The sequence below is a fragment of the Mesoplodon bidens genome (assembly GCF_964165515.1).
Source record: "Mesoplodon bidens genome assembly, chromosome: X".
Taxonomy (NCBI): Eukaryota; Metazoa; Chordata; class Mammalia; order Artiodactyla; family Ziphiidae; genus Mesoplodon; species Mesoplodon bidens.
Genome location: NC_138163.1, coordinates 42,694,201 through 42,708,233, shown reverse-complemented (window position 1 = coordinate 42,708,233; position 14,033 = coordinate 42,694,201). Strand labels below are relative to the sequence as shown.

Below are 14,033 nucleotides of genomic sequence, written 5' to 3'. Positions count from 1 at the left end.
TCCATGTTGTAGTATGTATCAGAATTTCATTATGTTTTATGGCTCAGTAATATTCCTACAGACCTTATTTTGTTTATTCATTCATCTGTTGATGGAAACTTTGGTAGATTCACCTTTTGGCTATTGTAAATAATGCTGCTATAAAAATGTGTGTATAAGTATCTGTTTGAGTCCCTGCTTTCAGTGTTTTGGGGGTATAAAACTAGGTGTAGAATTTCTGGATCATAGGTAATTCTGTGTTTAACTTTTTGAGAAACCACCGAACTATCTTCTACACTATTTTACATTCCCAGCAGCAGTGCATGAGAGTGCCAATTTCTCAACACCCTTGACAAGGCTTACTTTCCATTTTTAAGAAGTTATAGCCATCCTAATGAATGTGAAGTGGTACCTAATTGTGTTTTTTTTTTTTTTTTTTTTTTTTTGCGGTACGTGGGCCTCTCCCTGTTGTGGCCTCTCCCGTTGTGGAGCACAGGCTCCGGACGGACGCGCAGGCTCAGCGGCCATGGCTCATGGGTCCAGCTGCTCCACAGCATGTGGGATCTTCCTGGACCAGGGCACGAACCCGTGTCCCCTGCATCGGCAGGTGGACTCTCAACCACTGCGCCACCAGGGAAGCTCTCATTGTGGTTTTAGTTTGTATTTCTCTAATGACTAACAATGTTGAGTATCTTTTCATGTGCTTATTGGCCATTTTATACTTTCTTTAGAGAAATATCTGTTCAAATCCTTTGCCTATTTTGGAATTGGGTTGTTTGCCTATTTTTAATTGCTATTTTTGCTAAGCTTCAGTCAGCTCCAGCAATGGAGCTGAGCTAATTCTTCTCAACAAGAAAAATAAAACTAATTGTAAAAATCAGGGACAAAACGTGAAGAGAAACCATCTAAGAATTGTAGAGAGTAAATTATGTTTCTTAAGTAAAGAGGAAGAAAGGGAGAACAAATGGGAAATCCAGAAAGCTGCAGGGAGATGAAGAGACCACAGGAATTGCTGTTTCTTTAATTAGTTGGGATAGCCAGGCAGGGTAGCTATGTCATGCCTGACTAAGTCAATGGGAAGGTGCAAAACAAGACTGAATTGAAGGTGAAAAAGTCAGGAAGGTGCAGGTGATACTAGATATGAGGATTAGCATTCTAATCAAACACTACTATATGGTTGGCTGTTGGAGTAAAGTATGTTGGGAGATGAATAAAATTGCATCCTGGACTTCAGTTGTTTGACATTTGCTCTAAAATGTTATTTTAAGATTTAGTTATAATTTAAGTTTATAATATGCTTTAGATACGAACAAGGTTCAAAAGAATGTCTCTTTATCGTAATCAAACAAGTCAGTTTACACCTTATAGCTCAAACCTTGGAGGCTGTGGCATACAACTGCCATCTGGTGTTGGTATGTTCGCATAGCAGGCTTATGCATTTAATACATTCAAAACAAAACAAACCAAACCAAAACAAAAAAACTACTTGGGGGCAGAATTTGCAAAACTAAAGTGATGAAGTGTTAGAAGTCTAAATTAATAAGGTGTTATTGTTTTAAAAAAGAGGACAGACAGCAACCTCTGAAAATACTTCCTTATGGAATTCAGAGTGATGCAGAGACTGTTCCTATTTACTATTGGCAAAAGGGGATTTTTTTCATGGATGTGGACAGCCCGTGAATTGTGAATGGATTCATTGTCTTGGTGGTCTGGTTTACCCTTGCATATGCTGTAAATTTACACAGCTGAGAAAGTGATCAAATACAAAAAGTAGTGCATTTGAGAGGAGACGTTTTGTAAGCTCTAAATTCCTCATTTTAAAGGTTATAGTCCTTTCAGCAAAATCAAACGTTCTTTTTCTTTTGTTGTGTAGTTCAATATTTTTCTGTGTCATGTAAGAGTGCTTAATGCTTCCAGAATTCATTTTACTTGAAGAAATCAGTTTGAAAAATCAAGCCCCATGATGCTTTCAAGATTAATACACATTCCATTGAAAATAAGTATACTGGTGGTACAAACATAAGTCATCTGTTCCAATCACCTAAAGTCAGGAAGGTTGGCAGAGACTGAACACCCAATCTCTGTCTCACTTCTCTTGGGAGTCAGATGTGGAAAGCTTGTCTTTTTTGAGCTTCATTTTAATTAGCTGGTTGGGGGAAGCAGTGATGAAGTAGCCCAAGGGAAACCTCCAAGCTACCCAATTGAACATTACAAGACTGGCTCTATGGGCTAAGAAAAGCTAAAGTTGCTTAGTTTTACAGTGAAAAATAACATTGGGGATGATTGCAGTTAGGAAGGAATAAGAGCCTTAACTACATTTCTTACTGCTCTGGTCCGAGAAAGTTTGCTTAAGAAATTATGAATTTATAAAGAATGCTACTTCCCTGAAAAAAGAAAGTCTAGTTTTTTGAGTAACAGTGACAGCTGTGACTTTTAGACTTTCTTGTAGTTCCCTTTGCGAGCAATTTGCGATCTTACTTTTTTGGTTCACAGCTTGGAGTTATAAGCAAGCTGAGAGTGGCAAGAGAAAAATTTGTTCAGGCATCAACAGGAAACTGTATTGGACATTTTCCTGAAACTTACCTCTGTCTCAAGCAATCAGGTCGTATTAAATCTCAATAATACTTTACACATTTACCCAGTTCTACATTAAGCCTCTGACATCTTTAGCATTACCATTGAATAAAGTGAGTAAATAGGAAACAGAATTAAAAACCTGAGACTGATGTCTGCTTTATTTCTTCCACCTTTCTTTCCATCTTTTTTCCTGTGTCTCTAGCTATTTGAGGTGAGTAGTTTGAAGATGGTGCTCCCCAATAATCAATAGTCTATTCAGGACTCAAATGGACACCTTGCAATCTGTAACTTTAGTACCTATTCACAATAATATCTGGACATCCACTATTTTCTGTTTCTATAACCACCAGATAAGTGTAGGACTTTGTACAAAAATTGCAACAACTAAGCCATTTCTCTACTATTTTTGTCCCACCAGGCCCATCCTATAGAGAGAGTAGTTAAGTCAATTTTCTCAAACATCATTTTTTCTTGCTCAAGTTCTTACAACGTTTACAATTCACATAATACAGCAAATCCAAATTCATTGGTATGACCTTCAAAGCTACTCTCCATATTGTTCTCATTTGCAATTTCCATACTGTATTCTCCTATTAGCTCCCAATATGCGCTCTGCTGCAAACAAGCTAAACATGTTACATTGGATTATCTTCTTGAATCTTCACAATGACCTTATGATGTATATGTACTTTTATTATTAATCCCACTTCATACATGAGGATACTGAGGTTTATTGACAATAAGAACTTTGTCTAAGGGTAATGCAATTGGTTAGTGGCAAACATGGGATTAGAATCAGTGTTGATTCCAGAATTAGTGCTGAATATTCAGTAGGCAGACTGTAGTGCCATCAGCCTGTGTTTAAAGCAGGGACATAAAAAATATGTTTTAAAAAAATTTGGTTTGATACTAAGGGATGACATTATGGAAAATAATTAGCACTTTCTTAATCTTTATTATTTTACTTTGTTTTCATTTTCCTCATTTTATGCTATTGAACTTGGTCTCAATAGAAATATTTGGTGAGAAAAATGTTAGATAACATTATTTTATCTTTTATAAACTTTGTGTAATGAAGAATTTAGAATGTATACAAAGTAGATAGAATAGTATAATGAATACCTATGTACTCAGTATACCCAGCCTCAATAATAATCAATTCATCCTGTGTCATCCATACCTCCATCCACTACCCCCTCCCATATTTAAGCAAGTCCCATTCATCATGTTATATATCATGTGTAAATATTTTGGTATGTATCTCTAGAAGAACAGGACCATTTTTTAACATAATGACAATACAATTATTTCACCTATAATATTAACAATAATTCCTTTAATAATGTCAAATATCCTGTCAGTGTACACATTTCCAGTTGTCTCATAAATAGTATTTATTTTATATACTATATATGAATTAGGATCCAAATAAGGTCTACATCTTGTGATTGGTTTCTCTTTTAAGTCTCTTTTAATCTACCACATACCCCACCATCTCTCTTCTTTTTCTTGGCAATATGTTGAAGAAACCAGGTTGTTTGTCTTGTACAGTTTCCTAGAGTATGGACTTTGAGGATTGCATTCTCATGTGTAGATTAACAAGTTCCTTTGTCCTCTGTGTTTCCTATAAATTGTCAATTGGATCTAGAGACTTGATTGGATATACAGGTTTGATTTTTATTTTTTCCAGACTTACTTTATATGTGGTGTTGTCTTCTTCCATTAGGAAGCATACGATGTCTGACTGTCTCTCTAAATATATTTATATTAACTTAGGATATCTTGTGTGCTTATTATTTGATAAATGGTTCTATTTATTGGAGTTCAGCTTCATCTTTCTTTAATAAATCACATCCATAATTGTATTGTCTAAGACATTTCAGTTTCATGTTCTTTAAAGTGGAGATCTTGAAGTGAAATTCTTGAAGTAGAATTCTAAATGTTTCTATTTCTAATATCTTATAATCTCTTAATAAGGCATTCAATTCAATTTACATAGAAGTAAGACTTTTCCCATACACATTTTATCTATTGACAAATATAACTAAGTTATATAATTACAATATAAGTAGACTGGAATACACAATTCTGGGAACAAACACAACTGACTTTTTATAAGCAAACAGTTAAATGGGAGAGTGAAGAAATATGTGGTTACCCGTAAGTTTCAATATATCTTGGGCATCAGTTGATATGTTTTACAGAGTTAACATGGCAAATTAGTTAAATAATGTTCAATTAAAAGAGCTTCTAGCACATTGCTGTCCAATAGAACTTTCTGTGATGATGAACATGTTCTATATCTACATTGTGCAGTACAGTAGCCATTAACCACATGTGGCTATTGAGCACTTGAAATGTGGCTTCCATGAGACTGCAGAACTGAATTCTTAATTTAAATAATGAATTTAATTTAATTCATAACCTTCTAGGACAGCTCAGTTCTAGGATACAAAATCTACCCTGGGGAATAACTGGTTCCAGAGTCTGACTCCAGAGCCTGCACCTTTAACCACGACACTATGCTGCTTCCTGATCTGGTGTTTCTCAGGATTTTTTTTTAATTCATCAAATGCATTCACATTTATTTTTTTAAGCAAATGACAAAGACCCAGTTTACCAACTTAACTTTTTAAAACCTAAGATTAACATTACATATTTAAACAATTGTCTGCATAAAACCACAAGACCCCAAGTAGCCAAAGCACTCTTGAGAAACAAGAAAAAAGTTAGAGGCACCACACTCCCTGACTTCAGACTATACTACAAAGCTACAGTAATCAAAACAGTATGGTACTGACTCAAAAATAAACACATAGATCAATGAAACAAAATAGAGATCACAGAAATAAACCCATGTACCTACAACAGAGGAGGCACCAAAATACAATGGGAAAATACAGTCTCTTTAATAAATGGTGTTGGGAAAACTGAACAGCTACATGTAAAAGAATGAAATTAAAACATTTTTATCACACCATATACAAAAATAAACTAAAAATGGATTAAAGACCTAAATGGATTAGAAACCATAAAACTCCTAAAAGAAAACATAGGTAGTACAATCTTTTACACAGGTCTCAGCAATATATTTTGGATCTGTCTCCTCAGGCAAGGGAAGCAAGAGCAAAAATACACAAGTGGAACCTAATCAAAGTTAAAAGCTTTTGCACATTAAAGGAAACCATCAACAAAACAAAAGGGCAACCCACCTAATGGGAGAAGATATTTGCAAATGATATGTCTGATAAGGGGTTAACATCCAAAATACATAAATAACTCACACAGTTCAATATTAAAAAAAATCTATTTAAAAAATGGGCAGAGGACCTGAATAGCCATTTTTCCAAAGAAGACATACTGATGGCCAATAGGCACAAGAAAAAATGCTCAGCATCACTAATCATTAGGGAAATGCAAATAAAAACCACAATGAGCTATCACCTCATACCTGTGAGAAGGGCCATCATCAAAAAGATGAGAAATAACAAGTGGTGGCGAGTATGTGGAGAAAAGAAAACCCTAGGACACCGTTGGTGGGAATGTAAATTGCTATAGCCACTATGGAAAACAGTATGGAGGTTCCTCATAAAACTAAAAATATAACTACCATATGACCCAGCAATCCTACTCCTGGGTATATAGCCAAAGAAAATGAAAACCCTCATTTGAAAAGATATATGCACCCTAATATTCATAGCTGAGTTATTTATAATAGCCAAGATGTGGAAGCAATCTAAATGTGCATAAACAGATGAATGGATAAAGAAGATGTGATATATGTATATATCATCTATATCTATATATAAATGATGTATATACACAATGGAATATTACTCACCAATTAAAAAATGAAAATTTGCCCTTTGCAACATGCTTGGACCTGGAGGGTATTATGCTTAGTGAAGTAAGTCAGAGGAAGACAAATACTGTATGTTTTCACTTATATGTGGACTTTAAAAAATAAAACAAAACAAATGAATATAAGAAGCAGTCTTACAGATACAGAGAACAAATTAGTGGCTATCAGTGGGGGGAAGGGGAGGGGGAGGGGCAAAAAAGTTGAAGGGGATTAAGAGGTACAAACTAGTAGGTATAAAATACATAAGATACAAGGATGTAATGTATAGTACATTACAGGTATATAGGCAATATTTTATAATAAATTTATATGAAATATAATTTATAAAATATCAAATCACTATATTTTACATATGAAACATATAATATTGTAAGTCAATTATACTTCAATAAAATAAACAATTGTCAACACTTACTAAGTTGCCAGCATTCATGCACACTAGAAAATATCCTCAATTTATATCGACTAAACCAGAAATGCATTACTATTAATGCATTAATATCTTCCACTACTAAATACTGAAAAAATTGAGATTATTTTTGTGGAAGATTCATCCTGGCAATGTTAACTTCACAGCAGGCTGACACTACTTAGCTCACATTTCAAACACAATAGAAAGGCAGGTCTATGCTAGTGTTAGTGTAGGAAAGAGCCACAGGCACCCTGGGTTACATTTAATAGAAAACAAAGTGCATGCAGAGATTGACAACATTTTTAAAGACCAAAAAATGGTCCTATTATGTGGTCCCAATGATAAACTCAAAGTTTCTGACCAACAGTGGTTTGGATGAGCTATTTACAAATAGGTACAGTTATACTGAAAGATAGTTCATTTGGCATCTTAAAAAAAAGTTCCTATCAATCTTCAGATGGAGCTTGTTAGAGTTAACATTTCTGTTAAGTGCATGCATTGAATTACTTGTTATCCAAGCATAGCAGCTGTTCCTTACCATTTAGCCTTAAGGACTTTAATTGGTCATCTTCAACGTCTACTCTTTCTTGACCATTCTTGACAATTCTCTTTGTAGTGATTTTTCTGCCATTAACGATTTTAGAAGTTGATATAGATTTGAAGTTGCCCATTCCACTACTTCCAAGTGATGTGGAAGAGAATGAAGTGAGGCCCTCGTGATTTAGGGAGGCAAAAGAAGTAAATCCGCTATCAAAAGAACACCCCCCCTCCAAAATATGGAAAGCCACTGAAGGCAGAGAAAAGACTCTGTGCCTCAACTTCTGCTTCCTAGATCCCCCCAAAAGGCCTCAAATGGGTCTTTGAAGAAGTCCAGTGAAAACGGACCCCTTCCACCAAACAATTCCCTGAAAACGTCATCTGGGTTATGGCATGTGAAGCCAAACTGAAAGGGACTGTTAAAATGACTTCCACCTGCACCTTCACCATTTAACCCTTCCTTGCCATATTTGTCATAGATATCCCGTTTTAAAGCATCTAATAACACCTCATAAGCCTCAGCTACTTGCTTGAATTTTCTCTCTGCTTATTCTTTATTCTCAGGATTTTTATCTGGATGCCACTTTAGTGCTAGTTTCCAATATGCCTTTTTTATATCCTTAAAAGGCTGAGTGATGTCTCTGCATGCCTAGAACTTCATAGGAGTCCACCACGTTTTGACAGGATGTTGAAAGGAGCATGCGTTTCTGCCTTTAAGGTCATCTACGTGGGACCTAGGATGTGGGAGCCAGTGGCAGGAAGACAAAGCAATGGGGCATGGCCCAGGTGTCCCCTCTGCTCATGCACCGCTGAGCTGGTAATGGTGGCAGCCTGCTGTTTCTCAGGATTTAGTCTTATATGCCTCTTTGTCTTTGTGCATGATATCCATTCTAGCTGAAAATTGCATCCTCTTAATTTCCCAAACCTCTTAGCCTGGTGTGGTAACCAGACTCTGTGCTGGCCTCCAATAAATCATGCCTCCCGAGTATTTATTGATACATACTTGTGTGTTTCCACCCACAGTGACCCATGTGTAACCAATAAATTGTGTTGGACGTGATTCTGCCTGACTTCCAAGGCTAAGCTATAAAAAGCCTTGCAGCCTCCACCTTGATCTCTTAGAGCACTCGTTCCTGGAGCCCAGAGTCACCTTGTAAGGATCCACCTACCCTGCTGGATAGATCTTATGGAGAAGCTCTGAAACTTCACAGAGAGAGGGAGGGTTCTAGCTGAGACCTGTCTTTAAAGCCATCTCCTCCAAGGTACCAGGCATGTAAGTGAAACTGTCTTGCAGCCTACCAACCAGCCCAGCTACTAAGTGGGTACCTAAATTATGAAATAATAAAATACCTGTTGTTTTAAGTTTTAGAGATAGTTTGTTACATTGCAATAGATAACTGGAACACCTGGCTAATTTTTGCTCTTCCTTCAAGGATTCGTTTAGGTATTACCTCTAAGAAACGCCTGCTTTACCTTTTTAATTCCCCTTCCCAGTTTGAGTTAGGTGTAGGTCTTCTTTGCTCCCATGCCATATGAGCACTGATTTCACTTCATTCTACATTTCTGGGTTTGTGCTAACTGCCCCACTAGACCGTGTCCTCCTTGACGGTGTGTCTTAATTCTCTTTGTGAAAGGAGCTTGTCCTAGTACTAGGCACATAGTGGCTTTTCAAAATAAGTTGACTAAATCACAGAATCTCAGGGTCGATGGGACTTTAGGAGCCATATAAAACAACCCAAATTGATCTGCCAAGTGTTTGTCCATCCAGCCTGTGTTGGAAGCCTCTCTCATGATGAGAATTTACTACTTCCTGAAGCAGGTTATCACATCTTTAAATAGCTCAGACTGGTAGCACTTGCTTGTCAGCTTAACTCTTGCTCTAATCACTTTTTCATCCTAGCTCTTCTCGGGGCTCATGCACTTGTTAATATGTTTATTTGTGCTCACTTGTGCACTGTCAACATTTTTTCAGCCTTTTAAATGTTTGTGTCATGTGTATCTAATTGTATTACAAGCTTGAAAAAAAAGGGGGGTTGTCTTAAATGTATTTAATTGTTCCCTGCTGGAATGTGCTGCATTCAGAAGTAACTCAGTTTATGTTCTTAATGTCTTAGTTAAGGGTGTGGGCTCTGGAGTCAGAAGTTGGGTTCAAATACTGACACTACCACATATTAGTGATTATGTGAAAATAGATAAGTCACTTGATCTAAATAAGTCTGTTTTTCCATCTGAAAAAAAATAACTTCTTTGTATATTTGTTGTGAAAATTGTGCACATAAATGGTGCTTAGCTAGAACCTAAAACTATCAGAAGCTGAATAAGTATTTATGACTCATAACTATTATAGAAACACAGTGCCAGTTGACCAAATTAGCATTCTTTCTCATATTGAGCATTGGATAACTTCCTGGTTTTCATTTGTCTTACATGTTTATCTCACCTTTGCCTGGCTGCTTTCCCTATAAAAACTTTACTATAGTGGTATTCAATTTTTTAAAGCTTATCTACTCATATGGCAGAAGATTCAAATTTGCAAATAAGCCCATCTATGCACAAGATGATAGGTGCTTTTGTCAAAACCTTAGCTGAGGCTTTGATTGCAAATGGTTTTATGACTGTTTCACTTGCAAAAGAAAAAATGTAGCATTGCATAGACAAGTCCATGATCTAATTTCATTGGTAACAACATCCAAACTCATACCATAAAGAATTGAGATATTATTCTCTTGATTTCAACCTAGTTATGTGACTCCTCTAGATCTCAGATTCCTGTTATGTAAAAAATGTAAAATAATCAGTTCTTATTTATCTAGAGGGCAGATGTTTCCTTCCAGGTGGGAAGACATCAACTAGTATAACACACCTGGCCACTATTCCTTACTCATCCTTAACTGGGGATGGAACAGGAATGAATTACTTGATTGGTGACTTTGGACGCAGAAATTATGCATGCATAGTGTAGCACTTTCCTGTCCCCTGCTTCTTGGGAGGAGCTGCCTGCAGGGAGCATGTAGCCTGTTCTGTTTTCCAGGAACTGGCTCCAGTTTTTTCAGGTCTAATCCTGCTAAATGGTTAATTCTATAATTAATTCTGGAATTCAGATTATGAAATTCACTTGGCCTTAGAAGTATCATATTCTTGAATATCAGTTTTATGAGATATGAAGCTAATATTTTGTTATCTAACTTGCTACTATGTGATACATCTCAACTGGCTCAGAAATTGAAAAGATATTATTTTGTTTATGGGGCTGCCTTAAAGACTCCAAAAGCAAGGGACTAGGTTTTCATCATGTTTCTAGTTCTAGCACTTAGTACAGTGTCTGGCACATAGCAGGTACTTAAATTAATGCCTTATGGTTGAAACTATTTTGAATATTATAAAGTGCTTCATAAATAAATGGTAATATTTCTTATTTAATTTATTAAGAAAAACAGAGCTGTGCTAATAGATTTGTAAATTTCAAATTTCCAAGAGAAGCTATTACCACAACATAGTTGATGCCCCAGGAAATTTATATACCATTGTCTTAGTTCCAGCTGTTATAACAAAATATCACAGACTGGGTGACTTTTAAACAGCAAACATTTCCCATGGTTCTCAAGACTGGAAGACCCAGATCAGAATGCCAGCATGGTTGGGTGGAGGCCCTCTTCTGGGCTGCAAACTTCTTGTTGTATTCTCACATGGTGGAAGGGGCGAGATAGCTTTCTGGGACCCCTTTTATAAGGGAACTTATCCCCTTCATGAAGACTTGGCTTGCATGACTTAATCACCTCCCCCAAATCCCTCCACTTAGTACCATCATCTTGGGCATTAGGTTTTCAACATATTGATTATGGGGTGGGGAGGACACAAACATTCAGACAACAACCATGAACTATGCTCCAAAAGATTTTTTAGGTAGAATGGAGAGCCCACTCTTCCTGCACATAGTACAGATTGGAAAATTTAGGTACAAAGCAGTTATACAATTTGCTTACACTCTTGCAGCAAGCTTATAGCCATGTTTGGAGCAGACCTTTATTAGCTAGTCTGGGTTCTTATTTTGAAACTCAGTGGAATATACTGAGGCCACATCTGTAAGCTTTCAAATCACTATATGGTCATCAGACTTATTTACAAGTCCATTTGCAGGATCAGAAATAGTTGGATACGTTCAGGAATCTTTGGATCACAAAGTCATTGAAAGAGTTTCGATGGAAAAGAGATTATCACAATCAAAGAGAGGTGTGAAGTTTTCGATTGTTATCAGGAGAGTAATTACCAGCAAATTGCTGCATTTATAGAGGCAGCAACAGATGTGTGACAGCTGGGTTAATGGAACGTCTGGTAGGACTTTTCCTTTATAATTCCATGTGCATAGTATGGAAAAGACAGCAGGTGTGACCAGTCAATTGTCAAATGAAAAGAATAAATAGCACCTGGAGAGTGTACTAATCTAAACTTAATGGTTTATTTTTCTTACCTTGCAAGATAATCTAGCAATCAATTTTTGATGGTGTGGTAGTAAATTTTATACCTAGAGAGCACATGCTACTATAAAAGTATATGGCAAAATTTGCTATAGCATTTTCTATTTTTAGCTTTTATGTGAAGGCTTTGCAAAACAAATATTGATATCAATTTCTGAAGCCACACCCCATCCCAGCACTACTGTGTATAAAAGTAAATGGAACTGAAGTCAACCACTGACTTGGGCTGCTAGAATATTCACTAAATCTTTTTTTTTTTTGAATTTTTGAATGTTATGTTATCTGTTTTTTTATACAGGTTGTTATTAGTTATCCATTTAAAACATATTAGTGTATACATGTCAATCCCAATCTCCCAGTTCATCACACCACCACCACCACCCCCTCCACTTTCCCCCCTTGGTGTCCATACATTTGTTCTCTACATCTGTGTCTGTATTTCTGCCTTGCAAACCGGTTCATCTGTACCATTTTTCTAGGTTCCACATATATGCGTTAATATACAGTATTTGTTTTTCCTTTCTAACTTACTTCACTCTGTATGACAGTCTCTAGGTACATCCACATCACTACAAATAACTCAATTTCATTTCTTTTTATGGCTGAATAATATTCCATTGTATATATGTGCCACATCTTCTTTATCCATTCATCTGTCGATGGACACTTAGGTTGCTTCCATGTCCTGGCTATTGTAAATAGAGCTGCAATGAACACTGAGGTACATGACTCTTTTTGAATTATGGTTTTCTCAGGGTATATGCCCAGGAGTGGGATAGCTGGGTCCTATTGTAGTTCTATTTTGAGTTTTTTAAGGAACCTCCATACTGTTCCCCATAGTGGCTGTTTCAATTTACATTCCCACCAACAGTGCAAGAGGGTTCCCTTTTCTCAACACCCTCTCCAGCATTTAATGTGTGTAGATTTTTTGATGATGACCATTCTGACAGGTGTTAGGAGATACCTCATTGTAGTTTTGATTTGCATTTCTCTAATGATTAGTGATGTTGAGCATCCTCTCATGTGTTTGTTGCCAATCTGTCCATCTTCTTTAGAGAAATGTCTATTTAGGTCTTCTGCCCATTTTTGGACTGTATTGTTTGTTTTTTTGATATTGAGCTGCATGAGCTGCTTGTATATTTTGGAGGTTAATCCTCTGTCAGTTGCATCATTTGCAAATATTTTCTCCCATTCTGAGGGTTGTCTTGTTTATGTTTTCCTTTGCTATGCAAAAGCTTTTAAGTTTCATTAGGTCCCATTTATTTATTTTTATTTTTATTTCCATTTCTCTAGGAGGTGGATCAAAAAAGATCTTGCTGTGATTGATGTCAAAGAGTGTTCTTCCTATGTTTTCCTCTAAGAGTTTTATATTGTCTCGCCTCACATTTCGGTCTTTAATCCATTTTGAGTTTATTTTTGTGTATGGTGTTAGAGTTTTCTAATTTCATTCTTTTACATGTAGCTGTCCAGCTTCCCCAGCACCACTTATTGTATTTTCTCCATTGTGTATCCTTGCCTCCTTTGTCATAGATTAGTTGACCATAGGTGTGAGGGTTTATCTCTGGGCTTTCTCTCTTGTCCCATTGATCTATATTTCTGTTTTTGTGCCAGTACCATATTGTCTTGATTACTGTAGCTTTGTAGTATAGTCTGAAGTCAGGGAGCCTGATTCCTCCAGTGCTGTTTTTCTTTCTCAAGATTGCTTTGGCTATTCGGGGTCTTTTGTGTTTCCATACAAATTGTGAAATTTTTTGTTCTAGTTCTGTGAAAAATGCCACTGGTAATTTGATAGGGATTGCGTTGAATCTGTAGATTGCTTTGGGTAGTATAGTCATTTTCACAATATTGATTCTTCCAATCCAAGAACATGGTTTATCTCTCCATATGTTTGTATCAACTTTAATTTCTTTCATCAGTGTCTTATAGTTTTCTGCATACAGGTCTTTTGTCTCCTTAGATAGGTTTTTTCCTAGGTATTTTATTCTTTTCATTGCAATGGTAAATGGGAGTGTTTCCTTAATTTCTCTTTCAGATGTTTCATCATTAGTATATAGGAATGCAAGAGATTTCTGTGCATTAATTTTGTATCCTGCAACTTTACCAAATTCATTGATAAGCTCTAGTAGTTTTCTGGTGGCATTTTTAGGATTCTCTATGTATAGTATCATGTCATCTGCACACAGTGACAGTT

At 36.3% G+C, this 14,033-nt stretch overlaps 1 pseudogene across 1 annotated transcript; it reads right to left on the bottom strand.

Annotated features, from left to right (window-relative positions):
- Positions 1-7,333: 7,333 nt before the first annotated feature.
- LOC308609315 (dnaJ homolog subfamily B member 6-like) lies at positions 7,334-8,068 on the bottom strand (annotated as a pseudogene). Its single transcript has one exon. The product of its transcript is annotated as a dnaJ homolog subfamily B member 6-like (transcript).
- Positions 8,069-14,033: the final 5,965 nt, after the last annotated feature.